Source organism: Gekko japonicus, unplaced genomic scaffold (assembly GCF_001447785.1).
Source record: "Gekko japonicus isolate JY-2015 unplaced genomic scaffold, Gekko_japonicus_V1.1 scaffold1787, whole genome shotgun sequence".
Lineage (NCBI taxonomy): Eukaryota > Metazoa > Chordata > Lepidosauria > Squamata > Gekkonidae > Gekko > Gekko japonicus.
Window position 1 is genome coordinate 337,352 of NW_015174893.1, and position 19,561 is coordinate 356,912.

The 19,561-nt window shown below is 50.2% G+C and overlaps 1 protein-coding gene across 1 annotated transcript in view; it reads right to left on the reverse strand.

The window, feature by feature from the left end:
- DUSP23 (dual specificity phosphatase 23) overlaps window positions 1-13,385 on the reverse strand; it is a 27,240-nt gene extending 13,855 nt beyond the window's left edge. The window contains exon 1 of the mRNA XM_015424955.1: window positions 13,223-13,385. The gene's annotated coding sequence lies outside the window, so the exon portion shown is untranslated. The remainder of the gene's footprint in view (window positions 1-13,222) is intronic.
- Between the last annotated feature and the right edge of the window lie 6,176 nt (window positions 13,386-19,561).

Here is a 19,561-nt window from a genome sequence, read left to right on the forward strand (position 1 = left end):
GGTACAAGCTCTCCCTCCTCTGCAAGGACAGATCTGCACGTGTCCCTCCCCCCCAATAACTAGCAATCCAAAACAGTCCAGTGGTACCTTCTGACACACTTCTGGTGATGTCAGGGGGTGTGGCATATGCAAATAAATTATGCTAAGGAGTTATGCTAATAAGCTCCTGCACCTCTTTTTCTACGAAATGACCCCTGCCTCTGAGGAGAAGACAGAGGCCTCCAGACTGTGCCAAGGGAACCAAGAAGACTCCTTTGGAAGGGCAGGGCAAAAAACAGGCTGCAGTCACCCTCCTGGGCCAGCAGGGGCCAGAAGAGAAACCTTATAAGGCTCCCCAGAGGGAGGGGCAGGGGAAATGGGATGCCAGGCAGGCAGCTGCCTATTGGGCCTAGGACCCGCCACTCCCATAGGCCCATCCCCCAGGATAGGAGTGGGTGTGGCCATAATTGTCCCACCCCCCCAGGCAGTCCTTGAAAAGGTGCGCCCTAGCAGAACCAGGGAGGAAGGGTCAGACCTCACCTAAGGTAACCAAGGAGAGGTTACTGGTGGGAGCAGGGCGCTGTAACCCCTCCCCCACTCTTTTCTGAGGTTCTTCCCCCATAGCAAGCCCTGCTAAAGGAAACCTGGAGACCGAGACAGTCCTGAACCCACTTGAGGGTCCCAATAGGTTAGAATACTGACTTACATAGAATCAGACTATGGGTCCACTGAGCTGTGTACTACGTACTTTGATCGATGGTGGATTGCTGGCCCAGAAAACCTTTCCCTGTTTCCTATGCTCCTTTAACTGGCAGTACCAGGAACTGATCCAGCAGTCTTCTGCATGCAAACTAGATGCTTTGACACAAGCCCTGCTAAAGGAAACCTGGAGACCGAGACAGTCCTGAACCCACTTGAGGGTCCCAATAGGTTAGAATACTGACTTACATAGAATCAGAATATGGGTCCACTGAGCTGTGTACTACATACTTTGATAGATGGTGGGTTGCTGGCCCAGAAAACCTTTCCCTGTTTCCTATGCTCCTTTAACTGGCAGTACCAGGAACTGATCCAGCAGTCTTCTGCATGCAAACTAGATGCTTTGACATGCGAAAGATGCTTGGACATTTATGTAGAAGAAGAAGAGGAGAAGGGTGTAATGTGTCCATCTCAGACCGCGTGCGCGGCCATTTCGCCACGCGGTCAGGCGAAGCGACCGAGCTTCACCCTCAGGAACAATGGGACAAGCGGATCCTAGCCGGCACCTATTGGCAGGCTAGGCTCCCAGCCGAGAGCCTATGGAACTCTCGGCCACTGTAAATAGCCAAACACTTGTGTTCGGGTGTGTTTAGGGTGCGGGGTTGTGCACATATAAACCAGCCTGCGAGCTGGTTACTCTCGTCTTGTTCTGAGCTGAAATGAAGTATGAGAGCTGAATTCACTAGTAAGTCTCAGTACTTTTCAAAGAGATTAGATTTATACCCCGCCCTTCACTTGGAGTCTCAGAGCATCTTACAAACTCCTTTCCCTTCCCCTCCCCACAACAGACACCCTGTGAGGTGGGTGGGGCTGAGAGAACTCTGACACAAACTGCTCTTTCAGGAACAGCTGTGCCAGAGCTTGTGACTGACCCAAGGTCACATCAGCAGGTGCAAGTGGAGGAGTGGGGAATCAAACCCGGTTCTCCCAGATTAGAGTCCGCACACTTAACCACTACACCAAACTGGCTCTCTGTAAAAAAGCAGTGTTATTTTTTTGCCACACAGAACAGATATACCAGTACCACTGACCCTTTGCTAAACATACAAAGGCAGGACTTTAAGCGCGTTGCTCGAAGACGATTTAGATTGGCTCAAATGTCATTAAGAAATGAGCAAACGGATGTACATGTATTCTTCCCTACTGATCTACCCTTCCCTCGTGCATCGCTGTCTTTGTAGCTTCCCCCCGTGTCTAACTTTAGAGTCCAAATCCCCCTTGGGGCAAGAGGCTCCTACCTCCTTGTCACTAGATAAAGCACCATGCACATTGATTGCACCACAAGCAGCGTACATTCATGTGCAAGCCATCTCGACATACTTGACCGGTATCGCAAGCAGGCCCTGAGCAATTATCTTCCTGTATACCTTTACACAGCACAGAAACTACATTTTATGACCACGCCAACGAGCACAGCTTCACTGAAGCACCGAGTTAGAGGAGGGCTCCTTCATAACCCGCACTGCTGGATTTTCAAATGTCCTACCCTCAGGGAAACCAAAATCAAGGAGACTCGTGGCACTTTAGAAAAGGACAGATTTATTAGCGCACAAACTTAAAGACAGCCTCCTTAGCCAAAACGCTCAGTTTAATCTGTTCGTTTGTAAGGCACCGCAAGAGTTATGTTTTGCTGTAACATCGTTACCCCTTCGTGCCTTCAGGGAAATCCTTTCTTTCCACATCATGGAATCCCTGCACACCGCAAAGGATTCTGGGTCAGCAAGGTTTCTGAGGTATTGTGAATGTCGGGGATAAGGTTGTGAGCGCTGGGTTGGGAAGTACCTGGAGATTTTGGGGGTGCAGCCTGGAGAGGGCGGGGTTTGGGGAGGGGAGGGACCTCAGTGGGGTACAATGCCATAGAGTCGGCCATTCAAAGCAGCCATTTTCTCCAGGGGAATTGATCTTGGTCACCTGGAGATCAATTGTAACCAGTGTTCCCTCTAAGCTGACTTAGTGTGAGCTAGCTCAGAGTTTTTTAGCCTCTGGCTCACACATTTGTGTCTTAGCTCAGGAAGGATGGCCACGCACGCAGACTAATTTATGCAGTAGCCAAATCGCTTGCTCACATCTTTAAAGCCAGTAGCTTACAGTTTGGTGCCAGTTTGGTGTAGTGGTTAAGTGCGCGGACTCTAATCTGGGAGAACCGGGTTTGATTCCCCACTCCTTCACTTGCACCTGCTGGATGACCTTGGGCAAGCCATAGTTCTGGCACAGCTGTTCTTGAAAAAGAGCCGTTTCTGTCAAGAGCTCTCTCAGCCCCACCTACCTCACAGGGTGTCTGTTGTGGGGAGGGGAAGGGAAAGGAGTTTGTAAGCCGCTCTGAGACTCCCTTGGGTAGTGAAGGGCGGGGTATAAATCCAATCTCCTCCTCTTCTTCTTACAAAGTAGAATTTTTGCTCAGAAGACTCCACAGCCTACAAGGAACATAGATCTCCGGGTGCCGCCTGGAGGTTGGCAACCCTAGTCAGGGATGTAAATGATGTTTGAATCGAGTAGTGGTATTCACTCTGCAGCTTGCGGATAGCCCAGGGGTCTCCAATCTTTTTGAGTCTCTGGGCACCTTTGGAATTCTGATACAGGGTGGTCGGTGCAAACACAAAATGGCTGCCAGGGAAAGCGGAGCCAGACCCAAAATGTCAGGGAGTGAGATGATGCACGACACTAATGGTAACTTTTCAGTGTTTCAGGCAGAAGCTCTGCTTAGCAGGGTGTCTTTGAAAAATGAACATACCGTTTAAAAATATTTTCTTGCGTACACGTACAGTAATGCTAGATCCTTATGCCGTGGTGGAAGCTGTTGCTGAAGCAACTTTTAAAATATCCGCACAGCCAGTCAGAAGAACGGCTGGGTAAAAACTCCACTTCACGCCGCCCACTTTCTAAGAAACCTTGGTGGGCACCAGAAAAGGTGTTAGTGGGCGCCACCGTGACCATGGGCGCCACATCAGAGACCCCTGCAATAATACATCCACAGTTACCATCAGGGCTATTTTTGGGCAGGAACGCACAGGAACGGAGTTCCGGCTGGCTCCCAAGTTGGCCACGCCCAGCAGGAACTCATTAGCATAATAGGCCACACCCAACAGCAGAAGCTCATTAGGATTGGCTACATTAGGGGTGTGTGGCCTAACATGCAAAGGAGTTCCTGCTACAAAAAAGGCCCTGGGTTTGGACAACAAACAAGGTAAACGGAATAAGGAGCAAAATGTGGATGTGGCTGGATGGCCACACTTCTGGTAACATGGGGGTGTGGCCTAATGTGCCAATGAGCTGTGCTGTCAGGGGTGTGGCCCAATATGCTAATTAGCTCCTGCTGTTGGGTGTGGCCTATTATGCTAATGAGTTCCTGCTACTTACCATCAACCAGAAGAGCCACATTTACTTCCATTCCCTGGCATAAGGACTGTGCCTCAGGGCGGTTTGCAGCTTACCTGTTCTTCTGGCGACAGCTGTTTCAAGGTGGGAAGCAGCTGCCCACTACAAGTCCCACAGGGCAAGGGTCTACGCCACTTACCTGCCCCATGCGTCAGGAGTAGGGATGCCAGCCGCCATGTGGGGCCTGGGGACCCCCCATAATTACAGCTCATCTCCAAACTACAGAGAGCAGTTCCCCTGGAGGAAATGTCTGCTTTGGAGGGTAGACTCTATGGTGTTGTACCCCACTGAGGCCCCTGTCCTCCCCAGGCTCCACCCCCAAATCTCCAGGAGTTTCCAACCTGGATCTGACAAACACCCCCCCCCCCAATCTCCTGCTGGTGGCCAGGGGGGGAAAAGGAGAGTTGGTTTTATACCCTGCTCTTCACTACCCGAAGGAGTCTCAGAGTGGCTTACAATCATCTTCCCTTACTCTTCCCACAACAGATACCCTGTGAGAAAGATGGGGCTGAGGGAGCTCTGAGGGAACGGTGAACTGACCCAAGGTCACCCAGCTGGCTGCATGTGGTGAATGCATGGGAAATCAAACCCGCTTCTCCAGATTAGAGTCTGCTGCTCTTAACCACTACACCACACTGGCTCTCCCCACAACAGGTGCCTTGTGAGGGAAGTGGGGCTGAGGGAGCTCTGAGAGAACTGTGACTGGCCCAAGGTCACCCAGCTGGCTGCATGTGGAGGAGCAGGGAATCCAACCCGCTTCTCCAGATTAGAGTCTGCTGCTCTTAACCACTACACCACACTGTCTCTCCCCACAACGGGCGGCTTGTGAGGCAAGTGGGGCTGAGAGAGTTCTGAGAGAACTGTGGCTGACCCAAGGTCACCCCGCTGGCTTCATGTGGAGGAGGAGTGGGGAATCAAACCCGGTTCTCCAGAGTAGAGTCCGCCGTTCTTAACCACTACACCAAGCTGGTACCTTTCAGCCCTAGTCAGGAGCCATACTGGGGAACAGGGCTCAGAAGAGCCACAGATGTCATGTCAGATCCTGGCTTGACAGACCCAAACTAAACATAACAGAGTTTGAGTCCAGTGGCACCTTTAAGACCAACAAAGTTTTATTCAAAGTATAAGCTTTTGTGTGCAAACATGCGTTGTCAGACACAATGAAATGACAATCACATCACTCATAGTTTGTTTTAATTAAACCTGGGTGTCTGAACTGAGCCTCTGTGGGGGTCTGGCCAGCCTCAGGGTGCCGCCTTAGTGGCAGATGGGAAAGCACGATTCAGTCCCGCGGCTACAAGTCGCAAAGAAACATCTCGACAGGCTAACCAGGGCGCTTTGTGGCACTCCAACAACCACTGCCCATCTCCCCAGGCACCGCAGAAGTCCCAAACCGCCAGCAGACAGTCGCCAAGCCCTGAGGCAGGATGAGTCCCCTGGCTGAGGACCACCGACGGGAACACCCTCTCTTCAGTGCCTGAGTCAGCGCCTCTTCCCACCGAGAACAAAAAACAGGAGGATTATGTGCTCCGAGTTCAGATAGTCAATGACAAAACCTACTGCAAGGCCTAATTCCCCAAAGGATCCATGTAAATCCTGTGTTTTGTCAAGGGACACCAATATTCTAAAGAGCTGCCATTTTCCTTGGCACTCAGCCCAGGAAGTCCTTCGACCGGTTTGCATTCCCCGAGCACTTCCTTCAGCGGTGAAACTGGGCAGGCCTGTTCCCTTTGTGACCAGTGTTCTCTCTAAGCTGAGTTAGTGTGAGCTAGCTCACAGTTTTTTAGCCTCCGGCTCACACATTTTTCTCTTAGCTCAGGAAGGAGGGCTCCAGAGCAAACTAATTAATGCAGTGGCCAAATCACCTGCTCACAACTTTAATGTCAGTGGCTCACAAAGTAGAATTTCTGCTCACAGGACTCCACAGCTTAGAGGGAACATTGTTTGTGACCCGGCCTTATTGACTTAACACATTTCTATCTTGTCTTTTCGTTCAATCAGGGCCACCATCATGTCTACCAACCATTAAAGGAGGACCATTCTAAAACATGTCATAAAACCAATTAAAACCAAAAATAAAATACGTATTTTACAACACAGACACAAGGCATTCAAACATAGGGCATGAAGGAGAGGTCACTGAGGGAACGTAAGATTAAACGAATTCTTCACCCAGTGGAAGACCAGGATTGAAGGGGACAGACGCTTCCACGGGAAGTGGGAGCCACCATTTTGGCACCACGAATTAGAAGGCCCTCACTCGGGTTGCCACTCACCTTACCTCAGAACTCTGTATGCACAGTAATCTGACAAATGTAAATGTAAACCCTGAACACTAATCTGACTTGTAAAATGTAAGACAAAGGATTTACTGGCATAAGATGTGGACTTTAAGAGCATAAGAAGGGCCCTGCTGGATCAGACCAATAGTCCATCTGGTCCAGCCTCCTGTCTCACACAGTGGCCTCAACCAGTTCCTCTGGAGGGCTGACAACAGGGCAGAGAGGCCGACGTCTTCTCCTCATATGAACACAAGAAGAGCTCTGCTGGATCAGACCAGTGAGGGTCCATCTAGTCCAGCATCCTGCCTCACACAGTGGCCAACCAGTTCCTCTGGAGGGCCAACAACAGGGCAGAGAGGCTGAGGCCTTCCCCTGATAAGAACATCAGAAGATCCTGCTGGATCAGACCAGTGAGGGTCCCTCTAGTCCAGCATCCTGTCTCACACCGTGGCCAAACTCTGAGGGCCAACAACAGGGCACAGAGTCTGAGGCCTTCCCCTGATGTTGCCTCCTGGCTCTGGGATTCAGAGGTTGACTGTCACTGAACATGGGGGTTCCCTTTAGTCACCATGGCTAGTAGCTGCCAATAGACCTATCCTCCATGAATCTGTGTAATCCCCTTCTAAAGCCTTCTATGCCTGTGGCCATCACTACATCCCCTGGCAGCTAACTCCATGTTTTAATCACTCATTATGTAAAGAAGTATTTCCTTTTGTCTGTCCTGAATCTATTGCCCATCAGCTTCATCGGATGCCGTCGAGTTCTAGTATTTTGGGGGAGAGCGAGAGAGCGACAGAAAGTTCTCTTTTTCTCACCCATTTTCAGAATGAAAAGAGGAGAAGCCTAATAGCCACTGAAGTGCCTGAGAGAGAAAAAAATAAAATCTCCAGGTCCCGTAGCAGAACCTGTCTGAATACCAATTGCTAGGGGCAAACAGGCCATCTAGTACATTTTCATCCTGCCATTCCTACAGGGAACGCAGAGTGACACACACAATTCCCCTTACAACACTCCTATGAGTTTCATGGCAGAATGGTGACCTGAACTCAGTTCTTCTGGATCCTGCCCTAACACACTAACTGATACATCACACTAGTAAGTGGTTTTCTGTTCTGCTTGTGGGCTTTCTGGTTGGCCAGTGTGGGAAACAGGATGCTGGATGAAATGGCCTGTAGGGCAGGGGTACTGGCTCAGCAGCAGAGCTTGCAGAAGATCCCAGATTCAATCCCTGGATTCAATCCCAGTTCGAAAAAAGGATCGGGTAGTACGTCATATGAACATAAGAAGAGCCCTGCTGGATCAGACCAACAGTCCATCTAGTCCAGCATCCTGTCTCACACAGGGGCCTCAACCAGCTCCTCTGGAGGGCCAACAACAGGGCAGAGAGGCTGAGGCCTTCCCCTGATAAGAACATCAGAAGATCCTGCTGGATCAGACCAGTGAGGGTCCCTCTAGTCCAGCATCCTGTCTCACACCGTGGCCCCAAACAGTTCCTCTGAAGGGCCAACGACAGGGCAGAGAGGCTGAGGCCTTCCACTCACAAGAACGTAAGAGGAGCCCTGCTGGATCAGACCAGTGAGGGTCCATCTAGACCAGCATCATGTCTCACACAGTGGCCTCAACCAGTTCCTCCGGAGGGCCAACAACAGGGCAGAGAGGCCGAGGCCTTCCCCTCATAAGGACATCAGAAGAGCCCTGCTGGATCAGACCAGCGAGGGTCCCTCTAGTCCAGCATCCCGTCTCACACAGGGGTCTCAACCAGTTCCTCTTAAGGGCCAACAACAGGACAGAGAGGCAGAGGCCTTCCCCTCATAAGGACATCAGAAGAGCCCTGCTGGATCAGACCAGCGAGGGTCCCTCTAGTCCAGCATCCCGTCTCACACAGGGGTCTCAACCAGTTCCTCTTAAGGGCCAACAACAGGACAGAGAGGCAGAGGCCTTCCCCTCATAAGGACATCAGAAGAGCCCTGCTGGATCAGACCAGTGAGGGTCCATCTAGTCCAGCATCCTGCCTCACACAGTGGCACCAACCAGTTCCTCAGGAGGGCCAGCAACAGGGCAGAGAGGCCGAGGCCTTCCCCTGACTGAGGCATTCCCTCCTGGCACTGGGACTCAGAGGATTAGCCCCTCAGTCCCCATGGCTAGTAGCCATGGACAGACTTATCCTCCATGAATCTATCTGATCACTTTTTAAAGCTGTTTATTCCTGTGGCCATCACTACATCCTCTGAAAGTGAATCCCACATTTTAATCACTCTCTTTGTAAAGCAGTATTTCCTTTTCTCCGTCCTGAACCTACTGCCCATCAGTTTCACTGGATGCCCTCGAGTTCTAGTATTTCGGGAGAGGAAGAAAAATGTCTCCCCTTTAGTTATCTCTTTTCTAAACTGAAAAGTCCTGGGCTCTTCAGCCTTTCCTCATCGTGAATGCAGACCACCAAGGAAGACTCTGCAGAGGAAGGCAAGGGCAAGCCACCTCTGCTTCTCACTTGCCTCGAGAGCCCCTGGCCGGGGTCACCACATGTTGGCTGAGTACTGACGGCACACACAGCAGGGGCTGTGAAAGAGTTCTACCAGAGATTTTGGAGAGCTGCTACCCATCAGAGTGGACAGCACAGACCTGAATAAACCAAGGATCTGACTCAGTGTAAAACACCTTGGACCTTTGGCTTGATCGCACAAAGCAGTTCTTATTTGCTTATTATGAGGCTTTTCCAAGCTTTGCTTGCTTAATTTTTACAGATCAGGCTGCTGCCAAAGGCACAAGAGCTCAGTGGGTAAAAGGAGCTGGCAACTCAGTTTTCTGAACTGATTCGGAGTCCAGTAGCACCTTAAAGAGGGGCTGCAGTGGCTCAAGTGGTTAAGACGTTGAACTGCAGACTGGAAGGTCGGTAGTTCAGGAGTTCGAGGCTCGAGTGCCGCGTGACGGAGTGAGCTCCCGTCTCTGGTCCCAGCTCCTGCCAACCTTGCAGTTTGAAAGCAAGAAATTGCAAGTAGATAAATAGGTACTGCTTCGGTGGGAAGGTAACAGCGTTCTGTGTGCCTCAGCGTCTAGCCATGTGCCGGCCACATGACCACGGAAATGTCTTTGGACAGCGCTGGCTCTTTGGCTTAGAAATGGAGATGAGTTGGATTTGACTGGCTTTCGAGCAAGGGAAACCTTAACTACCACCTTAAAGACTAGCAAAATTCGTAGCAGGGTAGGAGCTTTCGTGACTCACTGCTCGCTTCTTCAGATACAGCTAGAACAGCATAAATTGGTTTTTAAAAATAATGCTTACAAGATTATTCACCAGGAATCAGAAAAGGGTGCCTTTAATTGCAAACTTTGCACTACTATGCCCCCTGGTGGCTGCAAGCCCCAACCATTCAACATGAGAGAAGATTGACAAAAGGGGTCCAGAGTACCTTCTTAATAGGGCTGTGGCCCTTAGCGAGCTTGCCACGTTTTCCTGCAGGCCTTGCTCCTGTGCTTTAATTGCAAACTTTGCACTACTATGCCCCCTGGTGGCTGCAAGCCCCAACCATTCAACATGAGAGAAGATTGACAAAAGGGGTCCAGAGTACCTTCTTAATAGGGCTGTGGCCCTTAGCGAGCTTGCCACGTTTTCCTGCAGGCCTTGCTCCTGTGCTTTAATTGCAAACTTTGCACTACTATGCCCCCTGGTGGCTGCAAGCCCCAACCATTCAACATGAGAGAAGCTTGACAAAAGGGGTCCAGAGTACCTTCTTAATAGGGCTGTGGCCCTTAACAAGCTTGCCACGTTTTTCCTGCAGGCCCTGCTCCTGTGCTTTCAGCAGCAATCTAAGACACGAAAACTTTGCCATGTCAGCCTGAAGGCAAAAAAGCAGAACGGGGGGGGGGGAGTTGGCAACCCAACACAGTGTTCCCTCTAAGCTCAGTTAGTGGGAGCTAGCTCACGGTTTTTTAGCCTCCGGCCCACACATTTTTGTCTTCGCTCAGGAAGGACGGCTCCAGAGCAAACTAATTTATGCAGCAGCCAAATCGCTCCCTCATAACTTTAATGACAGGAGCTCGCAGAGTAGAATTCTTGCTCACAGAACTCCACAGCTTAGAGGTAGCACTGAACCCAAGCTGTTCATGGTTGAACGGAGCTTGCGAGCGGGCACTGCAAACAACAGTTCAAATGGCAAAGCCAGCAGACAGACATTATGCTGATGTTGACATTGCACAAGATTATTACGGGGAAATGTACACAACAGCCAAAAAAAGGTCAGCGGTGAAGTAGCAATTGCTGCTGGCAGTATGAAATGGCCGGGGCGTGCCAAGATCAGCAGTATTTATCGCTATTCATCACTACAATTTTATTCTGCTTTCCTCCACTGGGCGCAGGGTGGCATACACGGAGTCCTTTCCCCTTTGTCCACGCCACAACCCTGCAAGATAGGTTGTTACAGGGGACAGTGAGCGGCCATAGGCCACCCACTGAGTTTTGTGGGTGGACAGGACTTGGTCTAGGGCTGCCAACCTCCAGGTAGCACCTGGAGCTCTCCCACTGTTACAGCTGATCTCCCGATGGCCAAGAGCAGATTTCCCCTGGAGGAGGGTGGACTGTATGGCATTATTGCATGGCTTTTCAATTTCCACCTATCACATAGTTATGGAAGTGTGGTTGGCCTGCGGGTAAAAGACTGCAACCTTGCCTCTAGATTTGCCTCCTGCCTCATACTCCAAATCCAAGTCCAAAGATTTCCTTCCATTCCGTAAGACCCTTCCTAAGTTCTTCATTTCTAGAGAAAGGTTAGGGGCTACCCGGAAAGAGCCCTCCGCGCTCTGGCAGTCCCTGGTGTGCAATTCATGACGTAAGAATGCAAAAAGACGCCCGCTGGGCCCAAGCCAAACTCCACCTGCACCAGGGTCCTGTTTCCAACAAGGGCCAGCCAGATCCCTCCAGGAAGTCCACAAAGAAATCAGAAAAATAACACTCATTTGCCTCCAGCATTCACAAGTATACCACCAGGGCCGGCCCACCTACTAGGCAAACTAGGCATTCGCCTACGGCGGGCCGATCATGAGGGCACCAAAACTGCATCCCCCCCGCCCCTGCCAAAAGCCCTGCATCACTCTGACCCCCGCCACTGCCTCTTTCTCTCCCCCGGCCCGCAGCATGCCGGACCCGCCCCGACCACCCTCCCTACTTCCTTTCTGGGCACCCGATCTCCCAGGGGCGCAGTGAGGCCCCTGCCACCACTGCCCACCCACTCCCAGCCCAGAGCACCTCTTTCTCTCCCCTTTGTGGTTTTTCTGTTTGAGAGAGAAAATCAGAGATTGTATTACTTGTTCTCACGATTTAAAAAATAGCAAGTTCAAATTTTGTGTTTTTCATTCTTCCTAAATGCATTTATGTTTGAAAATTGGTGGGTGCAGGGGGAGGGCACCAGAAGGTAGCCTCGCCTTGTGTGCAAAAAAGCCTGGGGCCGGCCCCCACCTCTGAACATGGAGGTTCCAGTTGGTTATGGCTTACTGGCTTTTGTCGGGAGGGAAGGCAGAATGGTACAGACCGATCCGGTCAGAGCTCGGAAGCAAAGCGGGGGGTCGGTACTTGGAGAGGAGACCAGGAAGGAGGGCTCTGCAAAAGGCCAGGCCAAGCCGCCTCTGCTTCTCACCGGCCTTGAGCAGCCCACACTGGGGTTGCCATAAAGTTGGCCGTGAGTCTGACACCACTGCATGTAGCAGGGTTGGCAGCCGTGGGCTGGGAACTGCCTGGCGAATTCAGGGATGGAGCCTGGAGAGGGTGGGGTTTGGGGAGGGGAGGGGCCTCGGCAGGATAGAATGCCAGAGAGGGTCCCCCTTCCCAAAGAAGTCATTTCCACCAGGGGAACTGATCGTGAACACACAAACACATGCAACTGCCTTCTACTGAATCAGACCCTGGGTCCATCAAAGTCAGTCTTGTCTACTCAGACTGGCAGTGGCTCCCCAAGGTCTCAGGCGGAGTGGAGGTCTTTCACATCACCTACTGCCTGGTCCTTTTAACTGGAGATGTGGGGGCCTGAACCTGGGACCTTCAGCATGCCAGGCAGAGGCTCTACCACTGAGCCACAGCCCCTCCCCAGATCTTGATTATCTGGGCATGGAACAGGGGGGTCACTGGGGGTGGGGTGGAGGGGGAGGTATTTGTGAATTTCCTGCAGCATGCAGGGGGTTGGACTAGATGACCCTGGAGGTCCTTTCCAACTCTCTAATTCTATGGAGATCAACTGTAATAGCGGGAGCTCCCCAGGTGCCGCAGGGAGGGTGGAAACCCTAGGCACTTTACACAGGCACAAGTACAACAGCCGTAGTTAGATCCTTCTTCCATAACAAGATCAAAGCGCTTTGTAGTCCAGCGTCTTCCTTCCCACCGTCAGACAAATAGCGATGGGAAACGCCCAGCAGAAGACGCAGCCTCACAGATCTACTACCTCTGCACATGGAGGTTCCACTCCACCATCACGGTTAGCAGCCATTGATCAAAGTTCTCTTTCCTCCCCTGTGAATTTTCTCACTCCCCCGTTTAACCACCAAAGACAGGAGGCAAACACCTCCCTACAGTTATTGTGTGTGTGTGTGTGTTTTTTTTTAAGGCTCCACCTCTCCGCTCCCCGCCGCCCAATAGCAGCCGAGCGCCTAAAAATAACCGCTTGCAAGGAGACCGCGTCCCGGCTGACATGGAGGCTCCCCTGCGACCACCCCCAAGTCTCCCCGGCATCCAGGCGTGATCCGCCTGGCCGGGTTGGCACGGAGGGGGTCGGAATGGCCGCTCGCCCTGCCTGCCGGCCTTATGCAACAGCCATCCGGGGGGCCGCCCCGTCCACGCCCAGTACCTGCAGTGGACAAATGAGCGCAGCGCAGTCGGGGGCAGCCGCGGTGGAGGAGCAACCCGGCGGCAGCCCGTAGCAGGAGCCGCGGACGCCAAGCAAGCAGCTCCGCGCTTCCCGCAAGCCGCCGGCAGCCGGGCCGACATCAGCAGCCTCTCCAAAGGCCCATCCCCCGAGGCGGAGGAAAGCAAGGGCTCCTCTCGCAACTCTCAGATTTCTTTTCGCCCCCAAAGAAGCGCCTGGCGGGTTGTTTCGGGACTGCAGTCGCCGCCGCCACTCCCCACAGAGTGTTCCGAACTCATTCCGGAACCTTGTTCTACTTACTTCTCTAGTTCGAGAAATTCCAGGAGATATGGGGCGAGCCTACGGAGGGCGGAGTTATTGCAGAGTTTGGGGAGGGAGCGACTTCAGTGGGGTATAATGCCGTAGAGATAGGGATGCCAGCCTCCCGGTGGGACCTGGAGATCCCCTGGCATTACAGCTCATACAGACGACAGAGATCAGTTCCCCTGGAGAAGAGAAAATGGATGCTTTGGAGGATGGACTGTATGGCGATATACCCCCACGGAGGTCGCTGTTAGGGTTGCCAGGTCCGGGTTGGAAAATACCTGGAGACTTTGTGGGTGGATCCAGGAGAGGGTGGGGTTTGGGGAGGGGGGGTCCTCAGCATGGTCCAATGCCATAGGAGTCCATCTTTCAAAGCGGCCATGTTCTCCAGGAGAACTAATCAGTGGGGTATAATACCACAGAGTTAGGGATGCCAACTGTTGTTGTATTGTATTGTAAATTGTTCATTTTATTGTAATTTATTGTTTTAATCATTGTATTGTTTTAATCTGGCACTTAGTGCCCTGTAAGCCGCCCTGAGCCTTCGGGGTAGGGCGGGGTAGAAATTCAAATATAAATAAATAAATAACTCGAACTGCGGCCCAGTTCGGCTCAGGAGAGTGATGTGGGGGAGGAGGAGGACCCTCTGCCTCCCACCTGCTGTTTTCCCCCCAAACCATTTTGGAATTGCATCATGCATGAGCTTATTAACTCCAACCTTGATTTGGAGCAAAAGATATAAAGCAACTAAGAACGGGGGGAACGGGGACACATGCATGTTCCATATATCTCCAATAAGATCTCTGTTAAGAATGTTGCATTGGATGTTTCCTGGCCTTGCTGCCTCTACCATAACACTGACATCAAAAGATCTCCCAGTTTGGTGAAAATTTAACAGAATAAATAAAACTGAATGGTTCAGGAGGGCATTTTTATGAAAGAGACAGGGGTACTAGTTAACGGCGTGTGAAACTGCCGGCAATTTCCATTGCTTTGCGCACAGAATATTATACTGCTCTGCTGAACGCATTATACTTTTTTTTTTTACTGCATTGGTCTGTGTTCATATGTGGTTGAGAGAGAAAGGTTTTATTGTATTTAGCCATAGGCCATTACAAACCACGAGCAGAGAAGCACACAATAAAACATAGAAAATTATAAAAATAAAATGCAGTCTAAAATATTATAAATCCATAAAACCAAGATTATGAACAATTAACTAAATCACAGCATAGCCACCAAGATCCATATTAGCTAGTTCCCCTAAGAACATCATTGGCCCGTATTTTCCTTGTAGCCAAAGCAAATAGAGCCATTCTGTAGGATACATTGACATTGACCTGGTTCAAATCATTTAAGAATGACCATTTGAGATCATTTTACCTGGTTAATTTAGATAGTCATAACCTTAGAGCAGCTTTTACATCCCTGCGTTTTGAATCAGTGCCTACGGCTGTATTAGCTGGCCGCTATAGTAGAACACCCAAGGAACAGCGTTTATGTACGTGGTTGTATTATTGCATTTTTGGTGTGCGCAATCTGCCTTGAGGGTCAGAGAGAAAGGCTAACTAGAAAAGGCCAGGGATTTCCCTGTCTATATATCCCCACCCTTCCTCCAAGGAGCTAGGGTTGCCAACGTCCAGGTGGGGGCTGGAGATCTCCCAGAGTTACAAGTGATCTCCAGGCTGGCCTGTAGCAAACGTGGGGCCCACAGGGCCTGGCCCCCTAGTCTTTCTTCTGGGCCCCCTCCTTCCTGGGCTGTCCCCAAAGTGCCCCAACTTGCCACCTGCATTGTGCTTTGATTTAATTAGCCGGTGCCCCCCCTCCGAGGCCCCCTCCCACAAAATTCCCTCGCTACGGGGCTGTCTCCAGGCGACATTAATCACTCGTTTATTATTTATTTATTTGAAACATTTATTCCACTTCTGGAGAAAATGGTTGCTTTGGAAGGTGGACTGCGTGGCATTGTACCCCACTGAGTTCCCTCCCCTTCCTAAACTCCGCCTCTCCCACGCTCCGCCCTCAAACCTCCAAGTATGTCCAGACTCAGAGCTGGTAACCCTACAAGGCGCTCCGGATGACTTCCAGGATCCTCCCTCCCCCTGTTTTATCCTCATTCCAGCCTTGTGATCTAGGTTAGGCTGAGAGGCAGCGTCAGGATGGAGCCCACAGGGTTGCTAACCCCCAGGTGGGACCTGGAGACCTCCCAGAACTACCACTGATTTCTAGCCAACAGAGATCAGATCCCCCTGGAGAAAACAGCTGCTTTGGAGAGTGGACTCTATGAAGAGAGAGAAGAAGAGATTGGATTTATGCCCTGCCCTTCACTTGGAGTGTCAGAACAGCTTACAGCAGGGATGTCAAACATGCGGCTTGGGGGCCGGATCAGGCCCCTGGAGGGCTTCTATCAGGCCCGCAGTGGAACTGGCTGTCTTCTGCTTCTTCTTCCAGTTCTGCTGCTACTGCTGCATCTTCGTAGGTTTGCAGCTTACAGATACACACCTGAACAGCATACTCAAGATTGCAACGGCACAGTCATTTTGATGGAATAATTCAGAGCAAGAGGTGTCAGTTATCAGACACTGTTAACTAAACAAAATATTGCAAGAGTGCTAATGTTCTAAGCATGTTGTTATTTTAAGTTTTAAAAAAACACCTTTGTGTTTGTGTCTTTTATAAAGTTTATATCTCCGATGCCTGGCATTACATTTTATGACACACATGGCCCAGCCCGACAAGGTCTCATTTATGTCAGATCTGGCCCTCATAACAAATAAGTTCGACACCCCTGGCTTACAGTCTCCTTTCCCTTCCCCTCCCAACAGCAGACGCCCTGTGAGGTAGGTGGGGCTGAGAGAGCTCTGAGAGAATGGGTCTTGAGAGAACGGCTCTGAGAGAACTGGGACTGACCCCAGGTCACACCAGCAGCTCTGTGTGGAGGAGTGGGGAATAAAAACTGGTTCTCCCAGATTAGAGCCCGTTCTCTTAACGGTTACACCAGACTGGCTCTCACTGTACCCAACTGAGGTCCTTCCTCTCCCTCAACCCTGCGCTCCCCAGACTGCATCCCCAAATCTCCAGGGCTTTCCCAACTTGGAGCTGGCAACCCTACATGAGTGTCATAGCAGAAGGGGGATTTGAATACAGGTGGAAGATCTGAACCCAAGTCTCCCAGGTCCTAGTCTAGTAGGCCATGGTGGCCCTTGCCCATTAAATGGAGCAGATGTGGTGAGAATCTCTCCTCCCTGCTGAATTCTGCACATCAAATGGCAGGGAGAGGCACCCTTGAGCCGGCAAAGCTGGGTTTCTTTCTGGAGAGTTGGCAGATGCGTTTGGTCCAATGACTTTGTTCGTCTGTGTTGCAGTGCTTAGAGCTGAATCCACAGTGCTGGGTTGTGCTGCCATGACACAGGTTTACTTCCTTCTTTACTCTGAAGCTGCTTCCTATGCAGTGTTCCCACTAAGCTGAGTTAGTGTGAGCTAGCTCACTGTTTTTTAGGCTCTGGCTCACACATTTTTGTCTCAACTCAGGAAGGGTGGGTCCAGAGCAAACTAATTCATGCAGTAGCCAAATCGCTCGCTCACAACTTTAGTGCCAGTAGCTCACAAAGTAGAGGCTTTGCTCACAAGACTCCGCAGCTTAGAGGGAACATTGTCAATGCTACCTCTGGGTTAGGAACTACATGGCAGGTTTTGGGGGTGGAGCCTGGGGAGGGGAGTCCCCAGAAGGGCAGCGCCTCTCCCCTTCAACCCTGAAAACTGATTCACTGCAGAGAGGCTGGGCAGGGCTTCTGAGCAGACATTTTGGAGGGGAGAGAGGAGGAGAGCAGTGTGGTGTGTTGACGTTCCACTCCGTGACTCTGCTCACCAGAGGTAACATGGAGCCGGCCGGTCTTTGGCCTCTCATCTTCCTGAGCCTCTTGGCACAGGCAAGTAGGTGACGGGGGCGATGTGACCGGGGCTGGCAGTAGGAGGATCCCAGAATTCAACAATTCTGGTCCAAAATAATTTTGTCGATAAAAGATATCACTGGTTATTTGCTTCCCATGCAGCCTGAACGTATTCTCTTAGATTATTGGAATGACACCCATGTTCCTAAACTTAGACAAGAACTTATATCAGTTCTATTGATGGCTGCAAAAGTAGTCATTGCTGGTAGTTGGAAGTCTCCAAATAAATTGTTATTATCTTCTTGGTGTATAAAGTTATGGGAATATTATGCAATGGATAAAATATCTGATGTTGTTGCTAGTGCTAACATGTCTAACAGGGAATCAAACCTCCTATTGAAATGGTTTCCTTTTCTAGAATTTATATTTAACGTTGACTCTGCTAAGTTCAAGGTTCCTCAAAAGTACTATGAAGTTTTTCATTACATGTAAACTTATCTGAACAGAGTTTCCTACATTTATTATTACCTTATCTAATTCGACTGTCGATAACTATTCTCACTGTATTTTGTTCTTTTTACTGTTTAAAAATAAAATAAAAACTTTAAAAAACAAACAAAACCCCCCCCTCTCTTTTAAACCTTATGTCCAGATGTGTGGCTGTTCTTCTTCCTCATCCCCCATCCCTTGCTTGTCCCCCTTCCACCGTGCTTCATCCAGACTTCATCTCATGCTGAGGGAGAAAGCAGGTAAATACTGGCACTGAGGAGGAGTGGCAGCCACAGAAGTGGCTTTTGGTCCAGAGAAAGAGGCTTGGAGGAAAAGCCAGTTAAGTTGGCAGAAGTCTCCGTAGGCTTGAGCAAGCGTCCCCAACATCGTGCCTGTGGGTGACCTGGCACCTACCCCACACTTTCTATGGTGCCCACAAAGGGTTTTTAACCCTAAGGATGGGCCTAACGAGATACCACATTTTTAAACGAGTTGGATCGTATCCAGGTTCCCCGGGTGCAACACACTTTTCCTGCGGTCGGACTGCGGCTGCAGGGAACGGATTTTTCAAGTGGATTGGAACCACAGCAGTGTTCCCTCTAAGCTCCACAGTGTTGTGAGCAAAATTTCTACCCCATGAGTGAAAAAAGCTAGTAGCATTAAAGTTGTGAAGCAAGTCTACATTTGACTATCGTGTAAATCATTTTTAGAAGGTTATTTCCATAACCTTGTAAAAGTCTCAGAATGGATTCTTTTAAACTATATTTTAAGAATAATTTAAACATGATAAGAGAACAGAGAATCAAGTCAAATTTCATTACACAAAAGTGTTGTCCACTACAGGGGTTGACCAGACCTTCAGAAAACAGGTCTACCCACCCCTTGGCACTGTATTGGTAGACCTGGCCTCCAGAGAACTGGTCTATCCCCAATTCTTCTTTTGCTTTGCTGTCTCCTGCAATTGTATAATAAAGATTTCTTTTTGCAATTATTTTTAGTGTCTTTCTTCAACATTCCCAGGAGTTCTGATGCCATGCATTTTATACAGTATCCCCGATCTTCCATGTTTCCCTGTTAATGGGAAAATGCTGTTCAAACCAATTGCAAAGATGATTTTACTCCAATGGTATCAAGAGAAATAAATTTTACTTACAGAAATAGAAGCACATCTTCCATGTCATGTTCATGTAGATACATTTAACATTGTGTGTTCCACTGCCATACATTTTTAACTCTCCTAATTTAGTAGGGCACATGTGCAAAACAGTGACATGCTAAAATATTTTGCTCTGCAGGTATAACTGTACGCTGCTGAAGCAAGCATTGGCAGCGCTGCTGGATCTGGTGGCATGGGAAAATGGAACACTAGATATAGGTATAGATGGAACACACTGCCTGGGGCCATGATGCTCTGTGTTCTTGGTGCTTGGGGGGCAAGAGTAGGAGGGCTTCTGGAGTTCTGGCCCCACTGGTGGACCTCCTGACGGCACCTGGGTTTCAGCCACTGTGTGACACAGGGTGTTGGCCTGGATGGGGTGACCGAAAGGAAACTACAGGAGTCACTTTGTGGCTGGCTCCACCTCACGCAGCAGCCATTTTGTGGCAGCCATTTTGTGGTTGTTCCCACTACGCTATGTCA